We start from the raw sequence: 14629 nt of genomic DNA, 5'->3' as shown, positions 1-14629 counted from the left end.
TATATTTGACGTTGTAATTTTTGTAAATATGGCAATGCTGAATTATGCCATCAGAAATAAAATGTCATTAGATTTAGAGCAATCAAAGCGTGCATATCTCAACGGCTACCGAAGTGTGTGAGTATAACCTAATAATAAACTTAACAGTTGGTGTAACAGGAGACGAAAGGTGCATATGAACTTCAGTTTCACCAGCATTTTTCGAAACAGAGTGAGGTGAGTCATGTTTCATGTTCTTGCGAGTCAACTGTTTGTGATACTTCCAGATGTCAAATTCGGAGGCATCATTATCAGATCCATCAGATATTTCACAATCATCTACAGGATCGCTGTATTCGCGCACATATTTATTTAAATAGTTAATTACTTTGGCTTTGGCCAAAGCATTTTTGAAATGCTCAAACTTGAATCTCGTATCTAGAGCAGTTGAAATCTCAAGAATTGCAGAATGTTCCAAATCAGCAAATCTTTTTAGTAAAATTCTTTTTTTTCCTCTTTGAAATTCGAAATTATTGTATTCTTCGGTTTAATATTTTCAAAGACTTCATGAGGCAATTTACTAATGGAATGACTTTGCCCGCCGTAATGTAGATGTCTCCAGAAACTTCTTTTGTTAATTTTTCAAATGGACGAAGTAATTCTACAATTTCTTTGAGGCAGTGTACTTCGTGACTTGATATCATTGCGGGAGCTAGGGGTTTAGTCAAAAGTACTGCTCCCACAATGGGCGCCAATTCAATGAACCGCTGTAACATGTACAAGCACGAGTTCCAACGTGTGCTAACATCGAGTATCAATTTTTATACTCAGCTGAGCAGAGCTCACTGAGTATATTAACCTTGTTCGCATAACGGTAATCCGTAACGGCATACACTAATCGAGAGAGATATAGACTTATACATATCAAAATGATCTGGGCGAAAAAACAAAATTCATTTAGCCATGTCCGTCCGTCCGTCCGTAAACACGATAACTTGAGTAAATTTTGAGGCACCTTAATGAAATTTGGTATGTAAGTTCCTGGGCACTCATCTCAGATCGCTACTGAAATGAATGAAATCGAACATAACCACGCCCACTTTTTCGATATCGAAAATTTCGAAAAACAGAAAAAGTGCGATAATTCATTACCAAAGACGGATAAAGCGATGAAACTTGGTAGGTGGGTTGACCTTATAACGCAAAATAGAAAATTTGTAAAATTTTGGACAATGGACGTGGAACCGCCTACTTTTAAAAGAAGGTAATTTAAAAGCTTTGCAAGCTGTAATTTTGCAGTCGTTGAAGATATCATGGTGAAATTTGGCAGGAACGTTACTCCTATTACTATATGTGTGCTAAATAAAAATTAGCAAAATCTGATGACGAACACGCCCACTTTTTAAACAAAAAATTTTTTTAAGCAAAATTTTAATAAAAAATTGAATATCTTTACAGTATATAAGTAAATTATGTCAATATTCAACTCCAGTAATGATATGGTGCAACAAAATACAAAAATAAAAGAAAATTTCAAAATGGGTGTGGCTCCGCCCTTTTTCATTTAATTTGTCTAGAATACTTTTAATACCATAAGTCGAACAAAAATTTACCAATCCTTGTGAAATTTGGTAAGGGCATAGCTCCTATGCCGGTAACTGTTTTGTGTGAAAATTGGCGAAATCGGTTGAAGCCACGCCCAGTTTTTATACACAGTCGACCGTCTATCCTTCCTCTTGGCCGTTAACACGATAACTTGAGCAAAAACCGATATTATTTTAAACCTAGTTCACGTACTTATCTGAACTCACTTTATCTTGGTATTAGAATTGGGCGAAATCCGACTATGACCACGCCCACTTTTTCGATATCGAAAATTTCGAAAAATGAAAAAATGCCCTAATTCTATACCAACTACGAAAAAAAGGGATGAATAGGTTTTTTGACGCAAAATATAACTTTGGAAAAACTTTGTAAAATGGGTGTGTTTAAGTATAAAAAAATTAAAAAGTTCTGCAGGGGAAATCAAAAGCCCTTGGAATCATGGCAGGAATACTGTTGTTGTTGTTGTTGTTGTAGCGATTAGGTTACTCCCCGAAGGCTTTGGGGAGTGTTATCGATGTGATGGTCCTTTGTCGGATACAGATCCGATACGCTCCGGTAACACAGCACCATTAAGGTGCTGGCCCGACCATCTCGGGAACGATTTATATGGCCACATTGAACCTTCAGGCCATCCCTCCCTCCCCACCTCCAAGTTCCATGAGGAGCTTGGGGTCGTCAGAGCCTCGTCTGTTAGTGAAACGGGATTCGCCGCTCGAAGGTGAGGTTGACAATTGGGTTGGAGAAGCTATATATTGCGCTACACAACCCCTTGAATCCCAGGAATACTGTTCGTGGTATTATATATATAAATAAATTGGCGGTACCCGACAGATGATGTTCTGGGTCACCCTGGCCCACATTTTGGTCGATATCGCGAAAACGCGTCCACCTATAGAACTAAGGCCCACTCCCTTTTAAAATACTTATTAGCACCTTTCATTTGATACCCATATCGTACAAACACATTCTGGTCCGCCTTTATGGTGATATTTCGAAAAGGCGTTCACCTATAGAACTAAGGATCACTCCCTATTAAAATACTCTTTAACACCTTTCATTTGATACCCATATCGTACACACACATTGTAGTCACCCCTGGTCCACCTTTATGGCGATATCGCGAAAACGCGTCCACCTATAGAACTAAGGCCCAATCCCTTTTAAAATACTTATTAGCACCTTTCATTTGATACCCATATCGTACAAACACATTCTGGTCCGCCTTTATGGTGATATTTCGAAAAGGCGTTCACCTATAGAACTAAGGATCACTACCTTTTAAAATACTCTTTAACACCTTTCATTTGATACCCATATCGTACACACACATTGTAGTCACCCCTGGTACACCTTTATGGCGATATCTCGAAAAGGCGTCCACATATAGAACTATGGCCCACTCCTATCTAAAATACTCTTTAATACCTTCCATTTGATATCCATGTCATACAAACACATTCCAGGGTTAACCTAGGTCCATTTTCCCTTATTTTGTCTCCAATACTCTCAGCTGAGTATGTAATGTTCGGTTACACCCGAACTTAGCCTTCCTTACTTGTTTGGTTTGACCTTCTTTTAAATCCATCTCCTTTTGTCGTTTTCTTATTTCGTCGCTTCAAGTAACATTCTTTTTTATAAACTTTACAATTTCTCGAACTTTATTTATCAAATCGGCGCAGTCCCTTGACTCGTCAATAGATTTGGTTACGACTAAATTAATCGTGTGAGCAAAGCAAGGAATAATTTTTTTTCTCCAAACATTTCACGCGCGTTTTTTTCTATATGTACTTAGGAACGGACGATGTCGATGTTTCTCGATGTTTAATCCAATGTATCCTCTAGCAAAACATCGATATTAATGGGGAAAACATCGATGTATCGTTTGCATCCCTACAAACCATCAAATGCTAAATGCGCCAGTAGTTAAATGAATGAATGAATTTCACAATTACGTTGTACATTGCACAGTTTTATTTAAAACAAATCAGTGTAAAAATAGTCAGGGAAAACACAGAAAAAACAACAAAAACAAAAGAAAGACGTACATACATAAAATGAAGTTGAACGTTTCACTTTGTCTAGAGCTTTCTTTTTCACATTCTTCAATTGGTCTGTGGCACTGTTACTCATTTCCCGTCTCTTAGACCGTTTTAATTACGCCTATATTTCACGCAATAACAACAAAATAAAGCATAAGTGGTTGCCCCCAAAAATTAAGTCAGTGTTTCATAATTTGACGCGTTTTTAGCGCTTGACTGTTTTTGTCTTTTTTTTTTTGCTTTGGAATTTTAAGCACAAAGTTTAAATTTTATTACTTCTTCACTAAATATTTTTGTTTATTTCTGTAACTTTTTTTTTTTAAGATTTCGTCAGCATATATGTAGTTCTGATTTCATTGCTAAAATTTTGTTTAGTTACGTGTTGCTTTGTTTCGTTGCATCTTCAACGTTTTCTTGCCCACTGCGAAAAAATAAAAGGTTGTACTATGTGTGCTAGTATTATGAAGAGTATGTATGAAAGTCAAGACAAAACGTAATGAGCAATAGGAATGTCATGAGACGGTAAAATAAACTATAAAATTTTTAGTATTTGGGCATTCGTACGTTCGTCGAATTTGACGAGTGTGTGTGCTCACAAAACGTTCATAGAAAATTAATATATGTCAAGCAAAATAAACAAAATATAATCAAAAATTACGGTACAAGAGCGCATGGCCACAGCAGACGTGGAAACACTGCAAAATCGTAAAAATAAGCATTAAAGCACATACAGTTACGCTGAAAACATAAGTGTTAAGGGCTTATAAGTATACCTTTGAGCCCGGAAAAAATCATAATTTTGCTAAGTATATCATTCATGGTTTTTTAAATCAGTTTAATAATTTCCAAAAGTACATGTTTTGAAACGTTTGTGAAAATTTTTTTTATTAGTGAATTCAATAAAGTGTGCACTGTGTAGCTCTTGCCCGAAGAAGCTTTTTAACACGCTTATATGAAGGCCGCGGCAGAATGAAATTTTTATATATATGCGTTTAACACAAGCTTATGCCTTGTTTTGTTGATTTTCCGACGGGGTGGATAAATGGTGTATATTGGAACGATTTTCCGTCATCCCTTGTCAAATTTGGTATCGAGACAAACCGGTTTCGACGTTGTGCCATCATCAGTGTCGATTTCCACAATCAACCAAGATGTTGCGTTTATAAATATGAAGGAACTTCAGACTTTTGACAATTGAAGTTTATTTCGTTTTGCCCAAAGTACTGTTATTTATTTATTTATTTATTTATTTATTTATTTAAAGTCGACGCAAACACAAAGCGGTCGACTAATTATTGTAATAGACAGATATATATGTAAAATACAGAGCCATTCTTAAAATTAAAAAATTCAAAAAAGGTACATAGAAAATTTGTATGTTATAAACATTTGACATCGCTTGTATAAGAAAAAATAAAATTAAAATATCAGGCTAAACATAAGAGTATAGCAGTATGTAAAGCAGCAAACGAACATTCAAAGCCAATGCAGTTATACAAATCATTGTACCGCGAGCACCAATGGCGCAGGGGACTGTTTCTAGCAAAATTTTGCCGGCATAGAGGTAAATGAAAAGGCACAAAATGCCTGGACGCCCTAGCAGGAACCGCAAAATTTAGTTGACTGATTAGGTCAGGGGAGTCAATCACACCAATGATGAGCTTGTGAATGAACATAACGCCAAGTAATACTCTACGATTCTCTAGAGATGGCAAATTAATTAGAAGAAGTCTATTCCTGTATGGTGGAAGATGAGTACTTGATTCCCAGTTGAGACCTCGTAATGCAAAAATTAAAAACCGTCTCTGGACCGACTCAATCCGATCAACATGGATTTGATAGATCGGAGACCAGACACATGAACAGTACTCGAGAATAGGACGTACCAGCGAGGTATAAAGGATCTTTGTGAAATAAGGGTCATCAAACTCTTTAGCCCAACGTTTGATAAAACCTAATACACCAGTTGCTTTGTTTATAGCGGTTGAAATATGTGTGGTAAAACTTAATTTCGGATCAAAAATAACTCCTAGATCAGTAACAATAGATATCCGCTCCAAGGGGTCGCCGTTAAGTGTATAAGATGATAGGACCGGCTTCACACGGTGAAAAGTCATTTGCTTACATTTAGAGTAATTCAAAAAAAGTAAATTTGCAGTACACCAGCTTTGAAATGAGTCCAGATCGGCCTGAAGCTGATTAAAACAAAACAAGTTCGAAGGCAGATATGTGTAACAAAGTTTTACATCATCTGCATACATAAAAACTCTAGAATGTAATATAACCTTTGGTAAGTCGTTTATGAACAGGTTAAAGAGTAATGGACCCAAATGGCTACCCTGGGGCACGCCAGAAGTTACATCAAACGACTTTGAAAGATTGTTGTTAAAGAAAACTCGCTGAGTCCTATTTTCAAGATAACTTGAAATCCAACTTAATAAAGGCGCTGGAAAACCCAGAAGATCAAGTTTGGTAACTAAGAGCTCGTGATTAACAGAGTCAAATGCTTTACTAAAGTCGGTGTAAATTACATCTGTTTGTTTGCAAACTAAAAAACCATTCATAACAAAAGACGTAAATTCAAGCAAGTTGGTAGTAGTTGATCTCCGATGAACAAAACCATGTTGACAAGGTGATATTAAAGAGCTACACAAGTATTGAAGCTGGTATGTAATTATCTGCTCAAAAGTTTTAGGGATAGCTGAGAGCTTAGCTATGCCTCTGTAGTTCTCAATATTAGACCTACTACCTTTTTTATGCAAAGGTATAATAAACGATTGTTTCCAAATAGATGGGAATGATGCGGATTCCAGAGACAGTTTAAATAATTTAAAGATAGGCTCTGATAAGCTGACAGCACAGTACTTAAGTACACAACTAGGAACACCATCCGGACCCGGCGAAGATATCGGTTTCAATGCAAGAAGTTTATTAAGAACAGTATCTTTATCAATAAATGGGTTTAAAATATTATTAGAACTTTCCAAGCAATATGGGTAAAGATTAGACTGGACACATTGGGATGAATAGGTTGATTTAAAGAATTCAGCAAATAAATCAGCGATTTCGTGATCAGAATTTGCGTTTTTGCACCCATAAATAAAAGTAGATGGGAAACCAGAAATTTTCCTTTTGGAATTAACAAATCTGTAGAAACGTTTCGGATTATTAGTAAATTGGAATTTGCAACATGATAAGTAACCTTTATAACACTGCTGGTTAAGACGATGAAAATTGGAGCGCGCCACTAAATATTTAGATAAATCAATAGCTTTACCAGATCTTTTGAAACGCTTATAGAGTCTAGATTTAATATTATCAAGTCTTAATAGTTGCTTTGAGAACCAAGGTGGTTTACCCGTGGTGGTACTGGAATAACGAAGGGGGACACAGCTTTCAAACAAAGCATCAAGAGAACTATAAAACAAGGAAGTCGCTGTTTCAACGTCTGTACACGCATAAAGACTCGACCAGTCATGGGCAGAGATCAAATTATTGAGCTCACTAAAATTCGTCTTTGAAAAACATCTCAACCGGGGTCGGGAATTGGGCTTAGAAACATCGAGCATCACAGGTTGAACAACATCCAGTACTATCTCAAGCGTAGGATGAAGAGGGTCTTCAGGAAGGGATAATGGGGGAGTTCGGGTTAGAGTAATACCCGCAGAGTCATCTGTAAAAACTAAGTCTAAGATTTTCCTTTTGGAATTTAAAACATTATTAATTTGGAGAAGAGATGTATCTAGCAGGCTGTTTAAAAACTCGTGCTGAGTAGTGGGAGTCATGAAATTTGAGTCGATGGTATTGATCCAATTTACTGATGATAAATTGAAATCACCAAGAACTACTAGGCGGTCTTTGTCTCGCAATTGCGAGTACAAACTGCAAATAACAGTGCTATGACATGTATAAACGTGTATATCCGATCGTGGCGGTATATACGAGCAGCAGATAAACAAACTAAAATTGTGCAAGGCAAGCTTTACTGCTATAAATTCAATGTCATTTGTGGTGTCCAATAGCAGCAACTCAGATGGAAGCGTCGAGTCAACAGCAATAAGGACACCACCTGCTCTAGATTCACGATCACGCCGATAAACTACATATTTACGTGAAAAGAGTTCAGAGTTAAAATTGTCAGCTTTTAACCAGGTTTCAGTAAAAGCTATAACTTGAGAAGTAAAAATAAAACTATTCAGATAAAAGGTACTTAATTTCGATCTTAGGCCACGAACATTTTGGTACGTGATGGTTATTTTTTCACTGTTTCCGCAGGGATTTTTGAGTTTTTTGAAGCTCCTGCGGCGTTAGGTTTTTTTGTAAACAAATGCACAACTGAATGTTCCGGCCAGAATGTATGTTCAAGAACTCTATCAAAATAAGCGTCTGGCACTGATATTTTAAATGATGAAATATCCCTATCATATCTAAAATTAAATTTATAAACGCCTATTTTAATAGGTTGTGAAAGGTCTAGCTTATCTTCTATATACTTAATAATATCATTTTCCATAAGCGAAGAATGAAGACGAGATACAAAAATTGTCCTGCGAGGTGGCACGGCAGTCACCTGCCTCGGTTGCGCATTGTCAACATTTGGCAAACGCACAGCGGCGGAGGTAGAATCACCACCAGTGTAGGTGGAGCTGGAAGCAGCATTGTCATTATTAATGGTTGTTATATCATTAACAGCAGTAATTTGAACTTGAGCCAAGGGTGTAGGTTTAGCATTCGTGTTTACCTTATCAGCGGCTATGTGTTCAGCAGCAGCGTGGGCATGTGCAGTTTTTGCAGTTTTATTGGTAACGTTATTAGCATTAAGGTTAACAGAAATGTTATTGGCAGTCGAAGGCTTAACATTGGTATTTACAGCATAAGAGGTACTTGAGGTGTCGACGGCATCATTATTAGTCTGTGGGACGACAGTATGTACTTTATCGGCGGCGGTGAAATTGTTTGAATTAGCGGCGCCAGAATTTTCAACAGTAGACAGCCTGGCGTCACTGCAGACAGCGGACGGTGACAAAACAATTGACGAAAACGAAGGTGGGATAGGCACAGAGAGGGGTGTAGGTGTGAGCATAGCCGATGCATTATCAGCTATATGTAGCTGTGAACCTTCTAGAGGAGTGTTTCGAGGGGGACCCGTACACTGCGAATGCGAGCCAGAAGGCACCGGCGAGAAAGTGCATAGATCCATTGCATATGCAACCATAGCATCGTTGTTGTGTTTTTGGGGCAAAGTACACGAACTCACTGCAGCTTTGAGCGCACCGATTTCGGCAGCCAACACACCAATGCTATCACGATTGTTCTTATTGTTTTTATTCTTATTTTTAGCACTGCGCTTATTTGAACGTGCTTTTTCCTTCGCTTTGTCTTTGTTGCTGCTTTTTTCATCCTCCATGTTAACAGCTTGGTTACAACAAATTAAGTTTTTTATGCCATCTATTTGGGTAGACAAATCCCTGAATTTTACTTCAAAAGCAGTCATTATGGCTTCTAGCCCCAGTTTTTGAGAGGCTAGGACGGAGTCAAATGCCTTCGAAACTTTAATAGGCGCATTTACACACTCCGCACACATGTAGCGTATATGATAATTTGATTTTATTAGTCTAACGTCATATTCAGTGATGGCGCCCTCACAGCACGCGCGGTGGAAGCGCTTTTTACAAAAGCCATTACACGGCACACATGTATTGTCAGTACGACCAAAACCCTTATCACATTTTCCGCAAAAGTCATCCATAATTAAGTTGAGATCAAAAACTCGAGAACAAAATACCAAAACAAAAACGAAAACAAAGCGAGCAAGTAGATTCAATGATGAACGTCTGGTCACCTTTATATAAACTGATGGTCAGATGTCTTCACACACAGGTGGCGCAGTTGACCGCTTGGCAAGTGTCAGGTTAGTAATGGCGCAAAGTGTATTTACTTGTTCTATGCACTTATAAACATTCTTCTTATACCAAAGAGGATACATATAATAAGAGACGTCAGTCGTTACTTAACGTCAGGCATGCTTAACGAACGAAACGATATCATTTCGTTACGATAATCAACGCTAATAAACGAAACGAAGTGACTCGAAAAATTAAAAAAAAAACTTTAAATCTTTTCGAATTTTTTCCGAAAAGTACATTTAAAAACAAATTAAAAAAAAAATATCCCAAACGGTAAATTTTTGAAAAATTTAAAGCATTTTGAAAACAAAAACGGTGTTTTTTTTTTAAATTCATAACTTTTTTTGAGTTGGATGAAAAAATTTGAAGAACTTCTGAAAAACGTCTTTCGTAAGCTATAAAAAGAAGAAAAACTTTCAGCCAATTCTAAAGGGGTCGGGTTCAAAATTGGTCGAAATGGGATGGAATACCCCATATATATAAATACTTAATATATTAATAGATATTAATTCTGTAAAATTTGATTATTATTAGAAATTGTTATATTAAAAATAAATAAATGATATACATCTACATATATTAAAGTTGTGATTTTAACTCTCATACCTATATATTTTTTCACAATAATACTAGTATTTTTGGTTCATTATTGCTTTAAACGTATTTTAAAAATATTTTTCAACTTTTGTCCTCATTGCTTTTAAATGTATGAAAACATTTATTTGAAGCAATTTCTATTGTTTATGTCCATTGTGAATTCATACAAGTGAAAAATCTTTCTATTCCTCCATTGCCATACCTACCTGTCAAATAATTGCTGACAGGGAGAACGGCTGTCTAGAACCAGAAAATGGAAGAAAGGTTTGTTTTTTGTTCGCGGTTATTAAATTGAAATGCAATGAATTACCCATTTGTGTTTCAAATCAGGTTTTCTTTTAAATTTGTGTACAGAAAATCAGACTACATATTATTATTCATTTCTAAAATCTAGTTAGTAGATTAAATTGGAGCAGCCAGTTAAGCGAACATTTTAAAAGATGTAAATAATGCAATGTGCCAATCGCATACAAAAATGTTTGAAAAAGACTATTGAGCAAATTATTTAATCAATCAGCTAAAACTTACAGCTTGCGCTGCTATCTAGCATACAATACAGCTTGCTCTGCCATCTAGCGTACAATAGCAACTACCGGTAATGCAGTGCAAATATTCACAATAGTGCCGTGGTACAAATAGATTTCTTTGTATTCTCACAACCGTTTATTTTTAACGAATTATTTTAATAAAATATAGCTGAACAAAAGCACAACGACCAAAATTGCCCAAAAGCTCGCTAATCTCCATCTTTACAACCAAAACTTTATTTATAGATTTGGATTCCAAATAAGAGCGAAAAAGGACCCGTACATAAAAACAGCAATTAGAAATAATATATATGATGATGATGGTTCATACAGATTTTCTATAAATAATTGTGGAAAAGAGTCAGTTTCATAATTTCGGGGTTAGGTTAGGTTAGGTTGAACTGGCCGGTCCATGAGGACTTCACATAGACTGATTGAGTCCGTAGTGTTACCAGAAGTTTGTTTTAACGACCCAACTGAAAAACCCTATCAAAAACCAGGACCTATGTTATAAAATAACTCCGTCCTTTTGGCAAATACTAGAAGGTTCCTAGGACTTAAGCCACTTGCTGCTTCTAGATCTGACAGCTGTATCACTCCTAATAGCTGGAGTCTTAGCCTGGCAAGTGCAGGGCACGAGCATACGACGTGCTCGATCATTTCCTCCTCCAACCCGCACTTCCTACATCTGCTATCACTGACCAAGCCTAATTTAAAGGCATGTGACGCCAGAAGGCAATGTCCAGTTAGAATACCCGTCATGAGTCTACAGTCCTCTCTCTTTAATGATAGAAGCAACTTTGTTAGTATAAGGTTGTAAGACCTACATATAATCTTCGACACTTTACAGCCCCGCGCTTGAACCCTCGCCTTTCCAGCTTGGTCGATCATGTGCACCTCTCGCCTTCGCTTAATCTCGCCCAGTCTAATTGGGACGGCTACGGAGCAAGCTTCAAGGGATGCGCCCTTTTTAGCTAGTTCATCCGCTCTTTCATTCACATCTATTCCCCTGGGACCCAATATAGAAGTATGTATTTCGGAGTAGTTTCCGGATTATTTCTAGGCTATTTGCGGATCATTTCACGGCTTCACCTGGGTTCTTTCGGGGTCGATTTGGTGCTATCTCTGGATCACAACGGAACTATTTGGATTCATATTTGCAGCACTTTGGGACAATTTTCAGACTATTTTTTGAAACATATCAGGTCCATTTCGGGATTATTTCAGGACTATTCTCGATGATTTTCGGGATTATTTGGTCCAGTTCGGGACCGCTTCGAGATTGTTTTGGGAACCCTTATGGAGCTATTTCAAGATTTTCTAGAATATTTCGACTGTTTACGGATTGTAATTGATATTCTCGGGACTTTTTCGGACGAGTTTCTTGGTTGTTTTGGTAATAATGTCGCAAAGAAAGAGAAATGTTTTACGTCGTATTCAACAATAAAATTTCTAAGTGAAGTTGTCACCTGGGGTAAACTTATCCAATTGATTTTCATTCTTAAAATACCCGCTGATATCTCGGAAAGGTCTCAAAATAATGAATAAAATAAAAAAAAATCCCCGGATTAACTTTACACTTTAATTTTTTTTAATTATTTCGATTCAACTTCGCGGCCATCTCGAAATTCTTATTTAAGTTTTTATGCAGATCGAGATAGCTTTACACAGGCAACTAATGTGCTAAAATTAAGAGAACAGCTATGTTTGCTAATGAAAGATCAAAGAATTATATTTATAGGAAATATTTGATTTTTTTTTCGATTCAAACTCGCGATCTTGGAAAAATTTGATACATTTATATAGAAGTTATGGTAAAAATACATGCGAGGATGAACCTTAGGATGATAGTTAGGCAGATGAAGAAGAGCCATCGAGTTTCAAGAAAACATATCTAGCAACATGTTAAACAATCATTTGAACTGCCGATGTTTTTATCAACACTGTACAAGAGAGCAAACTCGTATTGTCATTAAAGAACATGGCGGAACGACACAAGGTGGCAGCATGGAACAGCTGATTATAAACTTTTTTTATTTGATTTGAGACATCAACTTCCGGCGCAGTACGATTTTGACATTTGTCCATCGAATTTACAAAAACAAAGTACATCGGACTTTTATTTATGTTTGTAGGTATGTCACCATGCTGCCACCTTGTATCATTCTGCCATGTTAAAGAAAAATTAAACGAGTAGTCGATATAAGTAGGCGCTCTCTAAAGTCGTGTATACGAATGCGAAATAATAAATGTGAAATGCAAAATAATGAAGAAAAAAAATAAAAACCAGTTTGTAAATTATTGCATATTTCTCATTTGTAGAAAGGGAAAATGCAACGCTTATACGAACTTAAAATTCCAAACAAAGAGTGTGAATCTAAAGTTGTAAGCAACGAGTCATCATTGGCGGATTATTGAGTCAAGCTAGAATTGAACCTTGAACAATGGGAGCGAGTGTACACACACAAATTATAAAGATGGATGCATGGAATAGAATGGAAATGTGAGACTCATGCGCGCGCAATCTTACGATGGCAAAGCCATATAATAGTACGAAAAAAAATCTAGCAAAACAAGAGAGCAAAAAACGCTGTATTCGTTTAAGCTTATACCTTTCAGGAAACAAGTTATCTGAAATCTTATGCTAGAGACCAGTGTTGCCAGGTTAGCCTTTTCGAGGCTATATTTAGCCTTTTTTTTTGCCTTTAGCCTCGAAATTTTGTGTTTAGCTTCGTGACTTTTTTCTAGCCTTTTTTACTCCCAAATCCAGATGTATTTTCTTACTTTGAAAAAGAGAAGTATAGTTATTCTTCAAGTCAAATAGCATTAATAGAGCTGCAGTAGCAAAAACTTATAACTATACAGTGGAAAAATGTACACTCCACCATGAAATTTTGGTCGGAAGTCCGAGAACATAAATATGCATTAAACGGACCTCCTTTTTTAGAACTTGTCGAATTCATATTTAGTTTTTTAGTATTTAGTTAGTATTTAGTTTTTAGTGGCATGAAAATTCTGAAAACTAAATTAAGGAACAAACTAAATTGTTTTTGTTTTTATCGGCCTATTGATAAATCATTCAAGGTTCGAATCGAGCTCAAGGCCAGAACAATAATTTTTTTCTAATGATAATTATTGTTATTTTTTAATTTTTCTAAATTTGAAAAATTGTATTTTGTTTTTGGAATAGTAAGTAGAAAATTTTTCAGACAACCTGCCATATCTGCGCAGATGGATCCATTTCGAAGGGTGCTAAGCCTTCATCATCAGTACGCTTTAGGCATGCTGCGCTAACCATTTAGCTATACAGCGGTGGTTTGTTTGACTGGCAAATTTGCTACTTCTATTCCTTTTTACCAACTCTATTCCAAAAACAAAATATAATTTTTCAAATTTAGAAAAATTAAAAAATAACAATAATTATCATTAGAAAAAAATTATTGTTCTGGCCTTGAGCTCGATTCGAACCTTGAATGATTTATAAATAGGCCGATAAAAACAAAAACAATTGTTAATAAACCATGAGCACTTGGGAATGTCAAACAAAGTAATTGACAATAAACAAAAATCCAGATGGCGCAACACTGAATAAATATAGTTGGTAAAAAGGAATAGAAGTAGCAAATTTGCCAGTCAAACAAACCACCGCTGTATAGCTAAATGGTTAGCGCAGCATGCCTAAAGCGTACTGATGATGAAGGCTTAGCACCCTTCGAAATGGATCTATCTGCGCAGCTATGGCAGGTTGTCTGAAAAATTTTCTACTTACTATTCCAAAAACAAAATACAATTTTTCAAATTTAGAAAAATTAAAAAATAACAAAAATTATCATTGGAACAAACTAAAAATTAAAATGCTTAATGCGCTGCTTAATATTAGATGCTCGTTAAAACGCTTATCTAAATGTTGTAATGACTTTGAAATTACCGATGATCTCATATCTATGGTAAATAGCCAAACTTTATACCCAGACAT

General features: G+C 36.2%; 1 protein-coding gene across 5 annotated transcripts in view; it reads right to left on the bottom strand.

The window, feature by feature from the left end:
- LOC137250776 (uncharacterized) overlaps positions 1–14629 on the bottom strand; it is a 176226-nt gene that overhangs the window by 142652 nt on the left and 18945 nt on the right. The window contains exon 1 of one of the 5 annotated variants that reach the window (XM_067784214.1): positions 3634–4045. The exons of the other annotated variants lie outside the window; for them this stretch is intronic. The gene's annotated coding sequence lies outside the window, so the exon portion shown is untranslated. Of the gene's footprint in view, positions 1–3633; positions 4046–14629 lie in introns of those variants that run through there. 5 annotated transcript variants of the gene reach the window in all.

This window comes from Eurosta solidaginis, chromosome 4, assembly GCF_040869045.1.
Source record: "Eurosta solidaginis isolate ZX-2024a chromosome 4, ASM4086904v1, whole genome shotgun sequence".
Lineage (NCBI taxonomy): Eukaryota > Metazoa > Arthropoda > Insecta > Diptera > Tephritidae > Eurosta > Eurosta solidaginis.
The sequence above is the reverse complement of the archived record's forward strand: the minus strand, read 5'-3'. Positions and strand labels throughout refer to the sequence as shown.